Raw genomic sequence first — 16864 nt, 5'->3', positions numbered from 1 at the left:
TCAAAATATAGCGGCCTTGACTCAATGTGTGCGTCATATTTCCAGGACTTCTATCCTCCTCAACCACTCATTTCGCTGTCTCTCCACCAGCACGACTTTCAAGCACTGTTAATCTAGTATACCTCCGAATTGCAGCAAGAAGAAATAAGTGCGTCTTGTTAAGTCGTACTTCAGCTAAAGGTTATTCGGTGCAAAACAAGAACTCACTTCTCCTCCTGCAGTCTTAGCCTATTAATCCAAGATTTCCTAAACCGCAAAGCACGAGCCTAACCGGACGCACTGATTGTTAGTAACCCTTCAAATGCTATACGCTTCGCAATAAACGCAAGCGTTCCCCAAGGGACGGAATGCCAAGAGCTAAGCTACAAAGACTCTACAAAAGGAAAAAAAAAAATGAGCGCATTGGCGACAAGTGCTCGTCCCCATTCTCTTCCGCATCCTCTCTCTCCTGCTCTGTAGTGAGAGAGTAGCTTGGTTCCCGCTTGCTTTTTTATACTGTTTATTTGCATCGATGCAGTCGTTCATATTTTGCATCTTTCTGCCGGAGTGATAAAATGGTCAAGAAAGAAAAGGGCAGGCTCTGAGGGTGAGGCAAAAAGAAAAAACATAAAAACAGGCCGCCTGTTACAGTGCGGCTGGAGATGCCGCGCCATAAAATTCGGCGTCGACGGAAGGACCCCTAAGGGCACGACATTCCCCCTCTCCTTCCCCTCGAGCCCCGCCTACCCCTTACCAGCCAACGAGCGCTCGAAATAGCGGAAGGACGCAGAGCCAGCGAGCGGGCCATGCGGAGGACGAGCTGCCTCGCAGGCACCATAAAGGAACTGTCTCCGGCGTCCATTAAAGATGGCCCTTCGAAGGGCTCAGGCCCCAATTTACGAGGAAATTTAGGTGACGATGTGACACCTAGTGTCTGCCGGACGCTCCTGGACACTTGTTTATGAGGGACCGTGCAGGGCGCCCTCCGCCCATTTTTATGGCCTTTTCCTTTCTTGGTGGCCTCCGGTTATGGAAACGCGGGGGAATCGCAAGCTCTCTCCAGTACTACCTAGGTATGTCGTATTACCGAGTCTAAATTAGAACAAGCAAAAAGATCTCGCTGCGCCAGTAGTATAATGGCAAGAAATAGTGCAACTTCTGAAGCGAGTGAAGAGGGCGGCGGCCTCGAGCAGTCGGGAAATCGTCGGCCAGTGGTCCGGACCCTCTATGGCTTCCTTTTTCTTCTTTTGTTTCTTATGCGAGGCAGACGAGTACTTCAGGGATCAAGGAGTTCCAAATATGTTAGCACAGGGCGTCGTAAAGAAAGGAGAATTAAAGTCCTGTCTTCTAAGGCGCCTCGTGCTTCCGCCCTGGGCACTGGCAAGTTCTTGCAGGGCTGGACTGCTTGTTCGAGCGGTGGGAGGGCGCTTATTTCTTTTTTGTTTGGTGTGTTTAGCCAGACTGTTTTCCTCTTCACATACCTTGTGTCGACGGCACTCGAGTAATCTCGTTTATTCATGTCATCACTTACTTGACGTAGTGAAGTGTCCGAAATACTCGTGGCCTTCCTAAGTTAGTAGATTACGATATAAATCAGCAGAATATTAAAAGAACTGCGATCCACCTAGGAACTTTAGTAGAAAAAAAAACCTGCATTTTTTGCATTTGTATATCTGTGATGCGTGCCTGTTGGCGGAGTATTAGCCCTGAAGGTACAACCGCCATCTTCGGGATTTTTTTTTGTTTTTGCTTTCAGTATTTCTCGCGCTATAGATTTCAGATTTTAAGTGACATGTTATTAGGAAATCTGTGATAAGCACATTTCATTCTTCGCCCCTGAGTAAGGTAGCAACATGGAAGAAGAAGCTGCTATCATTGCTATTGCTTTGCGAGGGGGAATCTTGAATAACGTCTGATCTGCGGAACGAAGATTATAAAAAACTCACTTACCACTCCACGTGCCTGACTGAACTTCTGCCTTGAACCATGGATAAGACTTCTGGCATATTGCCTGAGAAATGTGCATTTTAAATCTTAACATTAATGTATTCAACATTTGATTACATGAAAAATGTTACATGCCATTTCAAGCCGTGACCAAAACTTCGCGCCCTTGCAAGCGAAAGACCGTTGAGCTTTCTTTGTAGCCGTTCGCACGGTAAGAGTCTGACGCGAGAAAGGTGGCCGCTCGGCTTTCATGCGATTACAAAATTTTTTTAGACACTCTATAGAGCATCACTTGACTTTTGACTGTCAAAAGTCTGTAGACCTGTACAAAAACCCTATATACAACAGTTTTTAGAAAGTCTAACGATTTATGAACACACGCATTTTGCAGAATTTGTCTATAGACTGTTAAAAACGAAAGATTTCTGATATTATAGCAGTAACATATCTATAGAGTGTCTATAGAAATTTTATAGATCTGTGGCCTTATATTTTAGCAGACTTTTGTCTTTTTGAAGTCTGTACAGATATGTCAACTAAACCTTCAGTAAATCATTGCCTATAGTCTCCCTATAGACTGACTGCTGTAGCCATTAAGAAATACCTCAGAACCAGCTGTAACATTGATATGACAATCGATAATTTGAAGAATTTAGTATATTTCAAGGCTGCCGAGATTGGGCGAGTGCAATATATGCACAGTAAGAAAGGCCCCACATTATAAAGTTTAAAATTGAAAGTAACGGTTGGACTACTTTTCTCAAAACCAATACTGTTCACCATCCTTGGCTTGTTGAAGATCTGTGGAGCGCTAAGAAAAAAAAATTGTATGGGTAACTGAAAAAAAAAAATCTGCTCATGTCCTCTACGTGTGTGGTTTATAATGGAAGACATTTCTCGGCCTTCCTATTGTAGAAATGTAATTTTCATGTTTCACTAAATACGAATCATGTATTCTAAACTGTTTTGAGAGAACATTATATAAAGAACGATATCCTCTTCAGCACACTTCCTCTGCATTCAATGCCGTCACAGATTCTTCGCAGATTCGCTCTGCAACACGTTAGGAAAAACACAAAGGCACTGATATCAGCGGCATAATTGTTCGAGAGCTCAATCGCTTCCGCAGCTTATGATGCCGCTTACAAATGGTGATATAAACGGAGATATACCGCTGCGCAAATAATTTGTTCTGTACCAACAACTCAGCTGATAGTGATTTAGGAGACACGATCAATGCAGCATAATTGCGTAGATATACCAAGAATGGACAGTTTGGTCGCATTTCGATGCAATCATGATCTATAACGAAAACACTGACGCATTTGCTGACATGGCTTCCATGTGTGAGAGTGCACACGGTTCCCTGCTGCAAGACTGATTTTCTGCCCTTTCGCTGTAAAACGCTAAACGCAAACTGCTAGACGCACATATCTTTACTATTCGCACACTTCCGTGGGAAGCGTGGGCTGCTGTCGGAGACCATAGTGAACAATTGCTGATATGCATGAGTAGGCCGCTTACGCTTTAAAAAAATTGAAGGGGGTACTTAAGCTCTACCTTAAGGATGTGACTCGATGGCGTTAATGGTTTAATGCCGATATATACAAAACTGGTCGTTCTGGACATTACATTCGTATATTTTTCAGACCCTCATACCACTCGTGGCGTAGTGGTGCAACGGTTAAACAATGCCGCTCTGCCCAGCGATGGCAGGTGCTGCCACCCATGAGGCTTATGCGACTAGGTTGCTCTTCCCGAGCAACCTCTCGTGAACAATCTTATATTTAGCTGCCACCTGCCACTGTGGTCAGATTGCTCGCAATCCGGTTGGCAGGTTATGATGACGCCACAATGTCACGTGACCATCGTGGCCCACTTAGGTTGTTTCTCTCGAGAATTTTTCGATCACAACGCTGACGACGACGCTGGATTTTCTGCGGACTGGGAGCCTTAAAGCTATCATGTTAGAAATCTATTGTTTAAAAAAAAAACCTATATTTCACTGCATTTCCTATAAAAACTGCGTCTCCTCCATTCAGGAGTATGGTGTAGGAGCAACTTTATTACGTGACAGCCTCAAGACTCCCGGTTCAGAAAATCCGGTGTCGTCGTGCTCGGCGCTCTCAGTGAAGAATCCGCTGAGAAGGAACCTAGTTACCTAGGTCACGTGACCTTCTGACGTCATCACAACCTGCCCACCGGATTGTGAGAAAACTGACCCCCGTGGCAGGCGGCAGTTCAGTTAATCGGCAGATTTTGATCGGGGAGAGCAAACTGTGTCTCGACCCAGCCCAAGCAATTCAAGCCCCACCGGTGGTAGGCGCTGCCATCGCAGGGCAGTGGCGCATTGCTTAACCGCTGCACCACTGCACCAGAAGTGGTGTGAGTACTCCCATGGACCTGTGAACCTAAAGTAGAGAATGACCGATTCCGCACATATTGGCATTAACCTATTAACGCTATCGCCTCATAACCTTAAGAAGGAGCATAAGTGTTCCCACCAATTTTTTTTCGCATTACTGCGTTTACAAAAGCTCGCATAGGTGGCGTCAGTTGCTCATCGGCTAAAACGTGCCAAAGTTACGTTTTTTATAGTAACTAAATTACGTCAGTAATTACATTTTCCAGAGCTGCGCAAATTTAATTCAATTACTTTACCCATTATTGTTTACAAAAGTAGTGACGGTACATTACAAGTTTTTAATGAAGTACAACAATTACTTCTGAATCAATTTGTGCTATTCATGCATACAAAAGAATATACCGGTCTTGGCTTTTCTAAGTATTTCAGATTTTTTATTTCCCACACCACAGCAGCCACTCGGCTTCAAATTGATCGTTCAAAGTTTTGCTTCGCATTGAAGGAAGTGGGCCGTTAGCGGTGCTGGATATCTGCTGTGCTGACGCAGATGAGGGAGCGTTATACATGAAAAGCTTTTTCATTGCCGGGCACAACTGAATCATCGTTATAATGCTCATATCGCTCTTCATCGGGTGGAGAATTTATTTGTTTGATGCCTTATGTGGAATTGTCCTGCTGATTTCAAATAATTCGTCTTCCGCGTCCCTGGTAGGTGCTGCAGCGATTTCTTGATGATGTTGAATTTTAAAGGCGCAACGGCAGCTATGGCTAAAACGCGTAATTTTGACAAAGGTGTGGTTCGTCTACAGCAGGTCGAGTTAAAAAACAGTCTTTCGAGCATTTTACCGCAGATAAGCCATGCAGCAGCCACGCGGATAGCCTGTACGCATTATATCACCGCTGGCTGCCTGGCTGTACTGTGGTTCGAACCGAGCAGCTCCCGCATGCAAGGCGGGTGCTCTAGCTATTGGGCCTCAGCTGGAGTAGAGCAGCGATTTTTTGTTCATAGCGACATCCCGAGAGTCAGCCTAACGCGGCGCGATGGCCTGGCAGTATAAATAGTCAGGGAGAGCGAAATGTAAATATTTCTTGGTTTACGGGGTTCAATAAAAAAATTCGACTCAGGTTATGATGGACGTGGTAGTCGAGGGCTTCAGGTAATTCTATCACCTGGGGTACTTCAACGTGCACTGACATCGCGCAGCACATGGCGTCTAGTATTAAGCTTCTATCGAGATGCGTCCGCCGCGGCTGGGATCACACCCGCGTCTTTCGGGTCAGCAGCTCAGCACTATAACCACTGAGTCCACCTTGGCGGATAAAATCTAAACATAGTTCATCCTGGGAGTACCGCGCCACGCCGTTCACATTACACAGCCTCAGTAACACTCTCTTAAAGAAGAGTAAAAGAAACTCGAAATTCGCTTTCAAAAAACTGCACGCACATTATTTAGCCTTCCCATTAAACTCCTTCTCAGTCAGCACTTCCGTTATCCCTTTTTCCCCCTAACCCCGGGTCATGAAAGTGATAAAGACAACGCGAGCAAAACAAAAAAAAAATTGAAGCACTGCCAAACACATGTCACGTTCACTGCGCTCGAGGAAGAAACGAATGACGAATCCAGTGCCTTTCTTGCCAGAGCTGTGTACCGCTTGAATCCTCCGAAGTTGGCTTTGTATTGCTTCGGCGCTACAATCCACCTCATCTCATTAGTTCGGCAAAGTTCGTGCCATGCCTGTTTTCACCCCTTCCTCCGCGCTTGGTAGCGACGAGCGTAACAGGACACCGCTGTGCTCTTGACCAATGTAACCATGAGAGAGCCTCTCGCGTTCTCCTAACTCAAATTCGAAATGTGCCATCTGCCCTAAGGCTGACCTTCCTTTGGGAGATGCTTGCGACTCGCGACACGTGGGCCCCTGCCGTTCCACTGGCCTAGGCTTGCTGAGTGGCAGTCCTGCTTTCCAGGGTCTCTATAGGTGGCTTAGGAGAGAGCAAAGCTTTTCTGACACAAAAAGCAGCTTTCCATTTTAATTGAATGTAATTTCAAAAGTTAAATAAATTATGGCTCCGAAGTATTTCATTTCATTACTAATTTGTTTGACGAGAAATCTATTTCTTTGCATTGAATATTGCCAAAAAATAATTATTTACTCTAACATCATTGCAGAAATTAATTAATGCCGTATGATCGGCTATAAAGCTTAAGATATATGCGAAGGAATGAAAAAAATTCGGCTATTTCTTTGATTCATCGCAGCAGCTTTACCCGCAATTGCAAAAGGCAAAGCTTTATAATGCACGCGAAACAAATGACGAAACTATGCTCTTTGCAGCTTATTCTAGCGAATTTTGAAGGCATATGCTTTTCCCTGATTTCCCACACCCATCTTTCCTCTCTTTTTTTTCATGAAATATCTCGAATAGCTGACGAAATTTTCTTTTAAGCATGCTGGTCAACAATGATCGAAATGTGAATTTGTTATGTCTGAAGCCATTTTTTTTAAGAGAAGGTTTGGTTGGTTTGGTTTATTGGGGGTTTAAGGTCTCAAAGCGACTCACACTATGAGGGACCCTTTTGTGAAGTGCTCCGGAAATTTCGACCACCCTGGGTTCATTAACGTGCACTGACATCGCACAGTACACGGGCCTCTAGCATTTCGCCTCCATCAAAATTCGGTCTCCGCGGCCGGGATCGAACCTGCGTCTTTCGGGTCAAGAGCCGAGCGCCAAACCAATGAGCCACCGCGGCGGGGGACTGGTTGTTATTACACGCGGCACAGTTTACGAGCACTTACTTCCCAAATGGCTATCTTTGCTTCCTTAAATGTTACCATTACTAATACTTTTTTTTTTCTTTTTTTGTAGGGGGGGGGGGGGGGGTTATAATGTACTCGATGCAATAAGGACTACAGTCTTGTCTAACTGGTGTGACATACTACTGAACAGCCAACCAAAGGACGTCACGCAGAAAGGAGCACATACGCACGAGACTGATTAACAACTGAGCTTTTATTCAAGCGAACGAGTTTATATATAGTGAAATGAGGGGAGGGTGTACCAGAGGGGAAGGTATGTTGCCCAACGGCGGGTGAACAGAAGTAGTCACGTCACTAGGATAAAACCATAAAGAGCGAAAATTATAGAAACAACAAAGACAAAAAAAAATAAGAAACAGTGGGGGTGTAAAGGGCCACACCAGAAATGAGGTAAAAGGTTGAAAGCAGCAGTGTTTAAAAACGATAAAATTGTCCAAGATAACTAAATTCTTTATCTGTCAGTGCGAAGGAAGGAGTGCTAATACAATAATCCTTGTGATTCGTGATCATCACTGCTTTCAAAACTTCTCTTGTTAGTTGGTCATTTTTTCTTGCAAAGGATACAGACTCATGAAGAGAGGGAGTGCATCCTCTCGGCCAAAAGTGTTTACAATGCTGCGGCAGGTTGCTATCAGAACTCTTCTTGACAGATCTTGCATGTTCCACTTCGTCCTGTACAGAAATCGGCGCTTCTTTCCCCGAACTTAGTTTCCATTCCAAGAGCGAACGATTCCAGAGAGGTATGCCTTAGGCCGACTCATCGATTAAAAACTTCATCAGTAACTTCTATCTCCCTGACTAGATAAAATGCAGGAGTGGGCGGTTAAAGGGTAAAAATAACTCCTCGATGGCGACCACAGTTTTGCCGGCATAAGCTTTCTTCAAGAGGTGTTTACGACCACTGTAACATACGGTGAACGAGTAATGAAATAAACACGACTACACTGACCTCCACATCTGTCCAATGAACACCGAGCACTGCTTACGCCGGGCTGAAGAAAAAAGCACAAGGACCAGCAGAATTGAGCGAGTCATCCGAGGCGCCCATTTTCTGTACTTCCTTAAATAACTGCCTACGTGACATTCGAGGAGGAGCAGATAGCTTGAGACAAATATAAATAAAAGGAGATAGAAGTCTGACTCACTGAGAGCGCTGGTGCTTGAAGGCAATTACAGGGGCTTATTGGGAAGCAGCTCTCGCTAATCCGGCGCCGATGGTGCCTTAGTGATTGGAAATGTGCGCGCAGGTTTCGAGACCCGCTCCTAGGATTCCGAGTATTAATGACGAGAAGAAGTCTAGGCCCGAATAACTTAAATTGTTGATACCTCTGCGCGCAAATTATTCCGAATATACCCTGCTTTAGAGATTTCCATAAATTAGTATCGTGTGCCCAGCTGTTCTGACGCGCTCATTTCTTCGAACTGCGTCGAAAGTAAGAAAATTTGTGATTATTAAAGTTCGAAGTAGTGTCTTCAGGGGACATTCTCTTTGCGATATTTCGAAGTGAGACAAAAGTAAGTGCGAAAGAAAAATGCAGGTTCGCGACAAGCTCGAAGTCTCATTAATATTTCATACGTAATTTTCTTCACTTTCGCGAAGCGGCCAAATAGGCAAGCCACTGTACCTTGGTTTGTTAGCCATTATGGGGTAGGAAGCAAGAAAAGATTGATAATCCACCATCGTCGAAAGCAGCCGGGAAGCCTTTTCCTTTTCACCTATTTTTTTTTTTGTTTTATTTCTTCCGTAAGAGCGGGATTTTTTCAGGTCTCATTTCCTATTTTATGGAGAGGCGAGCATTCACTCGGAATTCCCTTCTTTTGGCTTCACATTATTAATGTTCTCAATGGAAAAAAAATGGCGAACCGAAGCGACTTCTTTCTCTACCTATTCCGGCAGGGATGACCTACGTCAAATGACAGTCCAGCGTTCTACTAGGGCTTTTCTCTCCACAGAATGTTAAACACTGAAGACAGTATTCGGGCGGTCGCATGTGGTAAAGCCTGCAGATAGCGGCATAACAAACGGTCTCATGTCTGCGATACACATCTAAAGCTCTTAATGCGGTCCAGCGCATTTCGCATGTATGAAAGGTTTTCGAGCCCGGCGCATTGAGTCGGCAATTTATGACTCCTGATGGCAGTTTTGTATCTGGCTTCGTCGAGAAGAGCAAAGCCATATTCATGAATTTCACATTACTTTCTTCGAAAATTGCATGTACGTGTATATATTGTTGATCAAAGAATAGATATCTGCCCGCAGGCGATCGATATCTCCTCAGCGCGGAATAGAAGTTTTCTGGGCAGGCATTGTGTTCAGAATGGAAGACGGTCGAAAATTTAGCGAAACGTGCCACTTTGTTTCTTAGACACATTATACATTATTTATAGCTTAGAAATTGCCAGTGATGAGGGTAATTTTATGTTTTCGGAGCATTCCTTCATTCTCACTCTGTTTCTTCTTTTCGATCAGCGCTTAATGAGTTATCAGGAGAAGTCGAGTCATTTGCGGTTTGTTTTACTGCTGGCTTGTAGAAATATACCTGTTCTCGTGAAAACTGCGCTGTTGTCAGCGATTGCTTAGTTATCAGCTTATGCGATCTAAAACAAAAATAAAGTATTATTGTAGCCGGTAGGTAACGTTGTTTTAATAGCACTTTTTTTTACTTCGACTGATTCTGATGATTACTTCTGCAGACGGCAAACACAAAAATCTGTGTGGAACCAAATTCTGTTATTCTGATACTACAGCCGGTGTTACTCTGTCTCAAGACAATGCGGCACTTTTAATACTTACAACACGCATCCCATAGACTCCCTTTTGGTTGTAGTTGCAGCTTGTGAATACAACATTCGGTTTCAGCGAAATTTTGTTTTTCTTTAGGTGAATCGACTTCTGCGACATGCTCACTTCAGAAACTTAGTTGCAACCCCCACAGTGAATGGCCTGTAGCAGGAGCAGAGATAGCAGGATAATTCTTATACCTTCAGGCCTAAAACGAATAGGAAACGGTGTGTGCGTTTTTAAAAGATGCCAAAAAATGTTTTAGGGTTTTCGAGCGCTTCTGATCTGCTATGTGTTTCACCCGACTGAGGGAGATGTCAGTTTTATTTGTGATTCAAGAAATGCTGATGAAATGTTCAGGATACAAGTCGTTTCGGACGTAAAAGATTCCCCATCTACGAATGGGCCTCATCGAGTGCGCGAGACTTTCGCCAGGAAGCCAGTGACGCTGATTTGTAAATTATTACTCTTGTTGGTTAATAGAATATACGGCCTTACCTAAATGGAGCGTTTCAGAGGGCTATTATTAGGATGTGGTCAGCGACAGTTTTTAGTGCTCTAGGTTTGCCTTTCCATGTATAAGTGGTGCCACTTTTAATGAATAAAACAACTGCAGTTCACAGGGCCATAGCAAGAGCCCATGCATAAATGTGTGACATTGCCTGATACGCGCAGTTAATAAACGATAACATTCATTTGTGGTTTTGCTACTGAAAAGTTGCTAGTTTGTTTCTGTCATGCGATAGATGTACTTGCTGCTTGCATCTTTTCGTTCGCCACCTTGATCACCGTATCCTTAGAAGAAACATGAAATTAAATTTATTCCAGTCAAAGAATTGGTTGTTTAGAATTATAAGTATGCCACAAGGTTTAAGAATATTTATTGTGATCCCCAAACTTCATTGCTGGCCTTTAAACTAGTGCGGCAGTAAACACTTGTTCAGGAACAGGATAATTATATGCTTATTTATAAGGCAGTTCAAAATGCTGTTCATGAGCGTTTTCTCTAGAAGTGCGATTTAGATGGACGGCATGAGCCGAAATTATAGATGCAAATACTGCTGAATGGCTAGTGTCGATGAACTACCGCTAGTTGCCTGAGGACTGGTGTAGACCAGTTTCGTCCAGCAGCTGTTGTCTGGACTGAGCGATGAAAAGTAGCCATCATCGTAAGTGAAAGTTGACATAAAGTATTTTTATATAAAAAAATCTCTTTAATCACAGTCGAGATTGTCCTGCCTACCCACGAAATTAAAACCACAATTACCATACCTCCGCACCGAGATTAAAAGGGGTCACTATGTGTTATGAGGATCTCATTTATGGCAAGCGCTCTTCGGGAAAAGAAATTTTAAGAGCTGGGAAACAAAGAAAAAGGAAAAGCAGACATCTTCTTTGGAACCAGGTGCTGGCACCGCCAGTGTGATATCGAACGCTTGAGCAAGCAAGCGATTATACTTGGCAGCCTGTTAGAAACGAGTGACCTGTGCTGCCGGTGAGTCTAAGATCAAGCAGAGCAGCAAGTTATTTGTACACACACACACACACACACACACACACACACACACACATACACACACACACACACACACACACACACACACACACACACACACACACACACACACACACACACACACACACACACACACACACACACACACACACACACACACACACACACACACACACACACACACACACACACACACACACACACACACACACACACACACACACACACACACACACACACACACACACACACACACACACACACACACACACACACACACACACACACACACACACACACACACACACACACACACACACACACACACACACACACACACACACACACACACACACACACACACACACACACACACACACACACACACACACACACACACACACACACACACACACACACACACACACACACACACACACACACACACACACACACACACACACACACACACACACACACACACACACACACACACACACACACACACACACACACACACACACACACACACACACACACACACACACACACACACACACACACACACACACACACACACACACACACACACACACACACACACACACACACACACACACACACACACACACACACACACACACACACACACACACACACACACACACACACACACATATATATATATATATATATATATATATATGAAGATCTCGTTTACATGTTTTAAGGGCCGATTTAATAAGGTATTCTGGCGTGTGATGCATTAAATTTAAACTTGTAGGAAAAGGCTATTTTTCGTTTAATTCTCGTCATCCATATTCTGTCTGTGCGTGTGCAAATGAAGTGGGGTTGCAGTTGTCTCTTTTTTAGCTAGTTAGAAAAACTAGCACGATTTCATATAGAGGGCGATTTTTGAACATTTACAGATATTTATGTTATTAACTCTGACAGATATCGGTGGTGTCGGTTAAGCTGAATTTTACAGCAAGGCGGCCGTTATGTAGCTGATATGAATCAAGAATAAACGATTAATGAACTAAATAACTAAAAACATTTTATACTTGATTTGAACATGTTGCAAAACCGTCAACACTGGCCGTCAACATTGACGGAGAGCTGTTTTTTCAAATTTTCTTGAACGGTAATGTGGTTCAAAATATCGTACGCCAAAAATTCTCACTTGAAAACACGTTGAGTTGGCTTTCCGGCACTTCACATTTATGAAATGGTGTCTCCTACACTTATGAATCAAATATAGACACTGTTTATCTCCTTGATTGTGTCGAAGAATCTAACGTGATTTGGCATCGTTTTATAACTCTGGAATGGGGAAAATCACGCATTTCTGAGGTTAGATATTTTGAAGCACATTACAGAATATTTACACTTAAAAACAAAGTGTTAAACTTCGATGTTCGTTCGCTATCAATTTCACAATACCACTTTGCCCCCTAAAATAAAAATAAAGATGTTAGTAGTGAATAAATGTTCGTAAATAAGCATTTAATTACTTATCCATATGCGGTGCGCAATGTCCGCCCTGCTGTACAGTCCAGCAGAACAGACCGCACTGACCTGCCTCATTGTTTTTAAAATATTAATCTCTGAAGTTACAAAAAATCAACCAGCATAACCTTAAGGCACCTAATCATACCGCTGTTGAAACAGAAGGACCTGCACTTACCATAGAAAATTACGGTCTTATCCGGTGAGAACGCGCTTAACTATTAAGAAAAAAATAAGCGGCTTTTTCCGGGCGAACTTTCATAACGTGAAATGAATGAAAAGGCCGTGAATCGAGGTCACTAAGCTCTCAAAATTTAAGGGGCTAATACGACACTGAAGCAGCAGAACAAAGTTTCCATAACGCGGCCAGTATTGCTGATGATTTATTCTCTCCTCCCACGTCATTACCATTCTCATCAGAGATGTTTCACAACCACCGTTATCACTCGTAAAATGTACTGGGGAGTAGAAAGAAACGCGAACAGAGTACCGCCTATGTGTTCCACTCTTTCCGTTTCTTTTCGTCGCGCTTGCACCTGGATGGTTGCAAAAAGCTGATATAGTGGTCTGTGATGTAAAGATGGACGACTCTGGTGTAGATACTTTTGCCATTCAGGAACAACCGCGATGAAAAGAAATTCAATGAGAGGAGCACATAAGCGCCGCTTTATTAGCATTTATTTTTATGGTGATAGTATGCGCCATTTCTCGCCGGGTAATGATGGCGAAGTTTTCGCTCAGGGTTACTAGAAGCTAAGCCCTAAGGTGGGGTGGTCTGCTCCATCTGTGTGTTATAAACTGCTCTTCGTTTTTTTCTGCAGTTATCAGTATTACGCCACGTGTGCAAGCTTTTACAGCATTCCCCCAACAGGACATCGTCTGCAATCCACTTGCACCACTGCGAGTGAATAACACGAGACTGGTCATCCTGCAAGCAGAAATTATTTTGGGTGGATTTTTAGAGCAAAAGTTCTACCTCATGACCGAAGCCGCAAAAGCCAGCCCATCGTCGAAGCCTTCACCTTGACCTAAATTTTCAATAAATGAACAAAAAATATTGGCGCGACTTTTATTCGAACCTGCGGCAGCGTGAACAGATCAGCTTTCGCAGGCCACTGCACGAGAGCAATATACTACCGCCGTAGCCTATCAAGCATAGTGGTAAACTGCAACACACTTTCGTGCTATGCATTGCACATTGTGGTCTTCACCAACTTCCATTTGCGGCGCGAACAGATAACATCAGCTTAACTTTGATCAGAGCTTAACCTGAGTCTACTATCGTCTCCAGATGTGTCAAAGAATCAGCAAAGTAAAACCATTAGTTAAAGAGGCTAAACTCATGATGTCGCATGTCTACTCAGTTTAACTACGTTAGAATCCTACCATGTTTTTTTGTTATTGAATATAATCTAGGTCATTCGGGAGGCACAAGCGTGTGGTAGAAAAGCTGCCGCGCGAAATTGAAGAAAAATATGAGTTCAGTCCAGCCTGGCAGCAGCTGTTATTGACCAGTGCTTGCAGTCTGACCAGTTCAAATGAAAGTAGGACGATTGCAGAGAAAATAAGTGATACTCTAAGTTTTGCTATCAGGCTGTCAATAACACCAAAGCCTACTGTTAGCATATCACTACCGGGCTGATCTCCTTGACGCAGGATGTCTTAAATGCAGCTTGTTTGAAAAGCAACATGCGATGTGTGAATCTGCGAATAATCACTGAACTCATCGAGTCTTCAATCATGTCTGTCCAGTGCCTGTAATTTGTTTTTACTTTTAGCTCAGCGCAAAATTTTGGCATGCACATTGTCAACATTCCGATACATTGAGGTTCAGTGAAGCATGGTTTTGAGCCAGCTCCAAGCAATATCTTCCTCACAACTGTCTTTATTTTTTACCCCGACCCAGTTTGTTCATGAGCGTTAAATTGCAATGAAACGATGTTTGCTGAAGCATGCATAGCAGTGTGTATATTTTTGCGGTCGTCAGGTTTTAAGTTTTGGATCGTTCAATCTTGCATTTAACTCAAAACTTCCTTTAACTTGACGGTACCATCGGCCCTGAGATTAACACTGGCATTTTTCTTCGTAATGTCATGTTAAATAAGTAGAGTTTCAGAGATACTTTATATAGTTAAAATCACTGTGGTACTCCGTGTGAGATATCCTGGGGTAAATTTAAATTCTGACAATCACAAGCCAGTGTGTACGCTGCAGTCTGGTCTTGCAGTTAAATCTAGTCATTTTTCTTGTTTTAAATGTGTGCTGGTCACACGGCCGAGTGCACCCAATTACAATGCATGCAAAAGTGAAACAAGGATGTAATGAGGATGATCTGCATATTTAAACAGCGGAGTGCAACTGCATGCACGTATAATGGGCCACTTTCGCAATATCAGCGATACTAGAATTACGAAGTCCCACGGTGCCACTTCACGCATGCCTAGAAGTTGCCCAGGAGAAATAACACAGATGAAAATACCGAAGTCGGTCACTTGGCATCGCTTCGTAGCATGTATGGTGACGTTACGGCCCCTTTCGCGGAAGCACATTACAGCTGGTGAGGAGTCCGCGAAAGATAGATGTACTTCTGGTTAGCAGGAAAACATATGCAGCTGAAATGTGAATGTAAATGATGACAAATCTCTGGTTTAACAGCTGGTGAGGAATAAACGAAAGAAAGATGTACTTCTGGTTAGCAGGAAAACATACGGAGCTGAAATATGAATGTAAATGATGACAAATCTATGATTTAATTCAGCAGGTTATAACCTCGGAGAGGAGGCATTTTGAACACTACTTGCTCTTGTCGAACTTGGCCTCAGGGAATAATTATGGCTGCTGTTATGAAAATCATAAGGCAGCCCAGACTAAAGCTGATAGGTCATTAGCTGTAAACGATGCAGCTGAAAATATGAATGTATACGCACTAAATTAAGTCTTGTTCCATAAACCGAGTGCAATGATAGTTTCGAAGCGAATAGTCGCAAGACAATAAATGAATTGTTCTAGAAGCTTCATAGAGAACGTGCAGAGTTTCAAGCGTTTAGTTACGTACACTGCTGCGGGGATTCGTGGAATGATAATTAAAAACAATGACGTTGTTTTTTACTGACCCACGCGTATTTCAAATTTAGGTTAAGGATCATATATCTCTTCAACTTTCTCGCAATCGCGCGCTATGCGGTTCCTCGCCATTTTCGCAGTCGTTTATTTTAGCTTTGTCCTCATTTCCTTCACAATAAAGCCGACCGGCATTAGACATCTTTTTCCGAGCTATATTAAATTATCGTACGCTAACACCTCCAGTGCTTTGGATCTGTGTCTAGTAAAATAAATCAATGCCTGATTTTTGATGAAAAGGCATACCCTACCGAGTTCAGTGAGTCCTCGTTTTTGTTTTACGCTGAAGCTAACTCAGCGTGTCTTGTAATTTTTTGTGTTAAGGCGAAAAAAAAGTAAAGAATTGGGGGCGAACATCTTGATGCTGCATACACAATTTTACGTGGCTAATCTGCCTTTCATTTCCACCGTTGTGTTGCAATGTATAAATTTCTATTGCCGAAAAGCACAGAAAAATGCAATTTCTCTAAGATAAACACTGTTTTAGGCTTCAAGTTCAAATAGTATGTTTTTACAGCTAGTCACCATATAGCAACCGATGGCAGTTCATGATAAAGCGTACGTTCGCTGCCGATAATAGAAATTATGGAAATAAAATCACGAGCGCATAATTTGCAGTTTATCAAGAGACTGCGCACTAAGTGGCAGCGAGAACTTTTATCAGCCGAATATAAAATGGAATACTCAATAAAGAACAGTTTTCGCACCCAGCGCCACACATAAGATTAACCCATTCTTTGGACGGAAGTCATATATTTGAAAAAATAAAAATAAAACATAAGTAAGAGCGCCGTGCGTTCCGGAAGTTTTATGCTACCTGCGCCTGTTC

The 16864-nt window shown here is 43.0% G+C and overlaps 1 protein-coding gene across 1 annotated transcript in view; it reads left to right on the top strand.

Annotated features, from left to right (window-relative positions):
* LOC149371623 (cell adhesion molecule Dscam1-like) overlaps nt 1-16864 on the top strand; it is a 407986-nt gene that overhangs the window by 213053 nt on the left and 178069 nt on the right. The gene's annotated exons all lie outside the window — the stretch shown is intronic.

Source organism: Amblyomma mixtum, chromosome 1, assembly GCF_055824585.1.
Source record: "Amblyomma mixtum isolate Tamu chromosome 1, ASM5582458v1, whole genome shotgun sequence".
In the NCBI taxonomy this organism is placed as follows: Eukaryota; Metazoa; Arthropoda; class Arachnida; order Ixodida; family Ixodidae; genus Amblyomma; species Amblyomma mixtum.
The sequence above is the reverse complement of the archived record's forward strand: the minus strand, read 5'-3'. Positions and strand labels throughout refer to the sequence as shown.